Source organism: Pinus tabuliformis, chromosome 3_1 (assembly GCF_031772625.1).
Source record: "Pinus tabuliformis cultivar Carrire ecotype Pingquan chromosome 3_1, CPIR1, whole genome shotgun sequence".
Classification (NCBI taxonomy): domain Eukaryota; kingdom Viridiplantae; phylum Streptophyta; class Pinopsida; order Pinales; family Pinaceae; genus Pinus; species Pinus tabuliformis.
The window spans coordinates 301,208,703-301,214,926 of NC_142301.1; positions in this window are offsets into that span (position 1 = coordinate 301,208,703).

The following is a 6,224-nucleotide window of genomic DNA, read 5'->3' on the forward strand; positions in this document are numbered from 1 at the left end:
GAGATGGAAGGCCAAAGCTCGGCAATCTTTTCATATTTTACGAGTCAGTTGAAAAGAGCTTAAAGAAGACTCGTCTTTTGAGGAACGAGTGATAAACAGGGTTAGCAGCAGATTCCATGTACAGGTTGGAATTTTCCAATCACGGCAGTGTCACAAGGATGGCTAGGTGAAATCACTCTTTGCAGCTGTTCCTCAAAATAGGTAAACAATCATATGGAGGTGAACGATCGGCCAAATGAAAAGTGGAGGTGACAGGTGCAAACACGACCAAGGCTTTAATGGTTGATGATATTACATTCACGGTGGTTATTTACCGGGTAGGTTCATTTTTTATTTTAAAATGAGCTTAAACACTAGAGGAAACTCTTGTTCATTGCTTATGTTTATTTTTAAAGAGCATGAAGTCCGCGTTAAAACTGCTCGGATCTTGCGTTTATTTTTTAACGAGCATGAACTTTATGCTAAAACTGCTCGATAAGTTTGCATGCCCCCAGCATAATAACGCAAATCGAGGTGCATGCCCCCCAAGCTTCATTGCATTCAACTCGGTGGTTGGAATGAAGGTTTACCTTTGAGACTTGGAAAGGGGATTTGTTTCATTTTTTAATGAGGTTGACACAGTAAAAGAACTATCCTCATGACTCCTTGTTTCATTTTTTAACGAGGTTGACACGAGATAAGAACCGTCCTCGGAGTCCAAATCCATTAGATATATAAGGTTTCATATTCCACTGTGGCCACTTCCGCCAGATTACTCGGAGGCGGTAGGGAAAAAATACCCATTAAGGCAGGGTCTTTTAGGAGACCTACTCCGATATTTTGGAGCGAATGATTCTTTCCATGGATCATTGGAATGCTTCCCGTAACTTGTGAACTGTTGGGGAGAAATGTTTGTTGGTCGACAATTGTAATTCCTCCTTGGAAAGGAAATGCAATCTTCCTGAAGTAGGTCGACACAACTGCGGCCATGGCATATATCCAGGGCCTTCCCAGTAGGATGTTGTAATCGAGGTTTCCATCGATTACTTCAACATCAACTTCTACTGTTTTGCCCCCCAGTTCAACTTGCAAGTTACTTAAAATCCCGTATGGAGCATATGATCGTCCATCAAATGATTTTAACGTCGTTGACGATTTTGACAAGGGTGGTGAGCCTAAATTTTTCCAGCAACTCATCGACATAAGACATGTAGATGGCCCCTCATCAATAATTGTTCGTTGAACAATTTTGTTGAGGGCTTTCACTTGAATAAGGAAAGCTAGTTGAGCTGGTAACTGAGGGTCATATCCTTTATGATCAAAGGCCACAAGATTGGAATCCATTGGGTCAATCCCACCTATTGCTGATAATAAAGCTTGATCTTGGGAGGGGTAATTTTGCGGTACCTCAAGTGTCGACATAGCGGACAACGATTGGGCCAGGTCCTCTATCTGTGCTATTTTCGCACAAGTATTAAATGTCGATTTGTGTACTGCTCGCTTTTGCGACTTTATCATTGGCTCAGGAACGATGGGTGTCACAACTTCGGTCAAAGTTGTTGTCGAACTACTAGGTTGTTCATTAGCCTTGTTGTTCGACAGCTTTGGATTCCTGTAATCTTTATTCCTCGTCAAAGCATCATTTTTCTGCTTTGATACAGACAACATAAGCACTTGGGATTGGGAAGCATTTTGATTAGCAACCAGTTCGGTTCCCGGGCTTGGAAATGGATCAGTCAACACAGCTGAGGTTTTCGAACTCTTAAAGAATCTTTTAAGCTCAGCTTTGTATGGACAATCTGCTGTCCAATGATCCTCATCGCATATATGACACCCCGCAGGGGGTTTCCTTTTTCTCCCTTTCTTTTTCTTCTTGCCCCCTGGTTGCTTCAGTTGTTTGCCCTTGTCGTCCGACACGGCACTTACTTCCGAGGCAAGAAGTTCCTCATTTGCATTTTGATCGGAAATCTTACGGGCCTTTTTAGATATAGCCTTTGTCGATTTCATGTCTGTTGCGCCAATCACGCCATCGCCGACATGAGAGTCATTGTTTGATTTAGGAGGAGGAGGAATTGAGAATTCCGGTCTAGGGGCATCAGGTATTTTGTCGTAGAGCGTGCCGGACTGAGTGTAAACCAAGTCCAGATATTGCGCACGAGCGATGACTTGCTCTTCCGTTACGACTCCCCCCTTTGCCACATCTTCCGTGATGGCAGGAAGTAATGACTTGATAAACCATTCAGCTAATAGCTGATCGGGAACGTACGTTTTTACCATCCTACGATGACGTCGCCACTCATGTATATGATCAGATATGTGAGTGGCCGTTGTTTGTTTGAAGTTGGTTAGGAGTTCCGTTCCCGTTTCATACCTTATGGGTAATTGAAAATGGGTTAAGAAAGTCGTGGCTAGGGTACTGAAGTTGTCGAATGAAGCTCTAGGCAATTCGATATACCATTTTGCTGCCGGACCAGTTAACGTCCTCTGAAAAAGGCGAAGCCTAATCGAATCATCATTTAGGGTGTTTGATGAACACCACAAATGAAAGTTCATCACATGATTCGACGGATCTTCACCCGAATTTCCATTAAATTTAGGAATATCTGACGGAAGTTTATGCGGAATCGCTGGCCACCAAGGGGCATAAGCAATTGGATCATTCGTCAACCGGTTTAGATCTGGTAATTCTAGAGTTGCTATAAAGGGCAGCTGTTGAGTTAGGTTAGGTGAAGCATACCCAGGATAAGATGGAATTGCCTGAGCAGTGGGTCTTTGCATACCAGCATAATGTATTTGATGCTGGCAACTTTGACAAGGTTGATGGGCATAACCATTATAATATGGTTGTTGGTAACCGCTTTGTAAATGCGATTGCCCATTACTTACAAAGACTTGTTGCTTAGGTCCTCGATATGATTGTTGGAATGGGGGTTGATGAGTTTGAACCAGCTCTGGTTGTTGGACCAGTTGCTGTTGTCCAATACTGGATGATCGACCAAGATGAGGAGTCATAGTACTTGTTTGAGCCTGAGTCGCTCCAGATAAGGAGGCACTAACCGGAGGTTGTGATTGAGTTGTCGAGACAAGAGGCTGTTGTATGGCAACCTGAGAAACTTGGGGTTGACATACAACAGGTAGCGCTTGTACTTGCGACGCAATCACCATACCAGGTATAGTGGCAACATTCGACACAGGGTGGACTGGTTGCATTGAATATGCAACCCTTGGTTGCTGAGGCAGTATCGGTACCCATCCGCTGGATGTAATTCCAGTTTGACCTGAACTTTGTTGTAAACTCCCATATGGTTGTTCTCCGGGGGGGAACAATGAAAAGGCATACTGCCCTCCATATGGTGGCAATCCAGTACTTAAAGGGTAGATTGGCCTTTGAAGACACATTGGATCAATTTGTTGAGTTTCAACATAAGAAATGCCAGATGATAATCCGGATGAAGAAATAGGAACTAACCATGTCGTCGAAACAGTCTCTGATTCGACTCCAGCTTGTTGTTGACAATTTGTCAGGACAGATGGTACACCAGTGAACATCGTTGGAGTAGCGGCAGGAGGCTCTGCCACTGCTGTGTCAGATGACACAGTCCTAGATGTCGATGGTTGTTCAGACATATTTAGTCTATCCAAAAGATTTTCTAGCGATTCTACAAGAACTTACGATGAAAAGAGACTAACTTCGAAGATCAAAAAGGGAATGGTGATGATTATTCCATTTAAAATAAATTTTAACGACGCTTAGACACAACCTGCTTTTTCAATTTTAAAGAGTCGAGAAAAAGCAAAAGATGACTCTAGTCTCCTTCGATGTTTTAATGAGCCCGAAGTGACAAATGCTCGGATGGACTTTTTCCATTATAGAGTCTGAAAAAGGCCAAAAGGAACTGCTCTGGAGTTCTAGGTAGAGGGTGTGCCAAACTTTTCGCAAAACCGCAGAATACTTTTTAGGGTACGGGCGGTCAATCTTCCTGAATGATGTGTTCAGTGCATTGCGATCAGTAGGGCGGCCGACACGGCTTCGTAAGGATAAAGGTTTTATGCCTATAGGGGTCTCCCAATATATACGCGACGGTACGTGGGAGCACAATCCGTACTAGTGCTATCGTCCCTCAGGAGGAATCACCCACCTTCCATGAGATCGACAGTCACTAGGCTTAACGACGCCGAAACACGTCTCTAGCCTAGACCTCTATGTTGTGCGTTATGTTACAAAGCGTTGTTAGGTTCATTCAGTTTATTTTAGGTTGGTCTTTTTAAAGTTTGCCTTTCAAGGTTCACCACGAGATGTATGATACAAATTCCTAAATGCAGTCTAAAGATGATAAGCAAGCTTTATATCTTTTCAACTTTGAAAATCCTAGCTACTAAGGGAAAAGAAAGACACCATATTTTCTCAAAGAACAATCAGCACACTCTAATGCACTTTTACTAAATCCAACATGCAAACTATCAAATGCAAAATGCACAATGCAGGTGTTTGTTTTTCGCTTTCTTAGTATTGATGCCTACAAAGAAAGCTTTTTGTACAAATTTGAATTTGCTTTTAAATGATCAATACAAACAAGTTCACTTTTTCGAAATCAGAGAAGATAGAAGAGATTACAACACTTAACGATTCTCGAAATAAAGACTTGTTTTGACACTTCAAAAGAGACAAATTCAAACCAATAAGAAAAAGTAAATGTATAATCAATCTGCAAACAATAAATGAACTCTCTTCTAAGATCACAATCAATCAGATCTGAATCAAAGGCTACAGGATGACTACTTTACTCATGCAAAGGAAAACTGTAAATGACGCCACAAAAGAATAAAAACACTCACAGTCTTTTTGTACAAAAGGAGGTGGAATCTAAGCAAAGAAAAGGAGTTATCTGACTGGTACCTATGCTGGTTAAAGGCTGCAAAAAACAGAGATCAAAACAGGGCAACAGAGAGCAGAGAACCCCAGCTGCACAAGGCCAAACTGGTTCAGCGCAACCTCAACACTGAGGATTTGACATTCAGCACAGGTAGCCTTCACGGGACCTGCGTTGAAATGCAGACTGCCTTCACAGCAGTTGCGCTGAAGGAGAAACTCTCGTTTCTCCTGGGTTCTGGGTCACAAATTGCTCAAAAATCAACAGTTTTAGGCCAAATCAGAAACACAAGCAAGGTATAATCAAAGGGATGCTTTGAAGGCTACTAAGATCTATCACAAGGATCATCAAATCATTTGTGAATCCATTGTTCAGATCATAGACAAGTCCAGCAACTGGATCAAAGCAACAACTTTCTACTTTGCATCCGGGAAAGATGCAGTTCGATTGTTGTTGTCAAGTCTATGAAGTAAACAAATGACAGAAACACAAATAAAATGAATAAATAAATCGTCGCCAGCGGAGTCGCCAATTTGTTGTGGGGAAAAATGCCTATGCAGGACGATCCTATCCACCTAAGGTGTGATAGTGCCTTAGCAACAAACGAGTACAGCTACACTGGTTTCTTCCTTTATGAAATGTGAAAGAAGAGAGATCAATAGACTTACCGGTGTCTTCCATTTGTCCCTCGATCCAATCTCCCTTCTCTTTGGGTGTTCACAGCTACTTGCCTTCTTGCTTATCTAGCTAAAACTTCCTGCAAGATCACAAGAGAACAGCTACTTGCGACAAGAGAACAACTACTTGAGACAAGAGAAGAACACTACACAAAGACAGATGTTCACATTCATAACTAGTTTAGGATTATAAATAAACCAAACACGCTAATACATTCATACATCAAAATACATCAGCATATAGGAGAAACCAAGATAGCTTTATTGATGAATAATAAGGTTCAGGAAGAGATACAACCCAGAGGGCTCCAATCCAGCATCTCCTTCCCAGCGATTGGAATTCCTATCTTCAGCCCCTTCAAAGCATTAAGCACCCAATGATTCCAGTCTCAAACCAACAGCAATTCTTTGCAATAATCAAATTCCAACCTCTAGATCTCATGGAGAAGAGATCCATATATAGATGTTTGGAGAGAGGATGAGTCAGCTTGAGGTCTGACTAGTGTCCTCTCCCTCTATCAGTTCTTGAGTCCACTTGGAGGTTCTTGCTTCCACTTGGAGATTTGGAACCTCTTACTCATCACCAGTCGAATTCCCTAAGGCAAGTGTCATTTTGGAAGCTTCCTGAGCATTGACACCTTGAGGAATGAGTCTGCCACTTGTCCAAACTCGCTCAGCGCAGGTAGCCTTTGTTGGA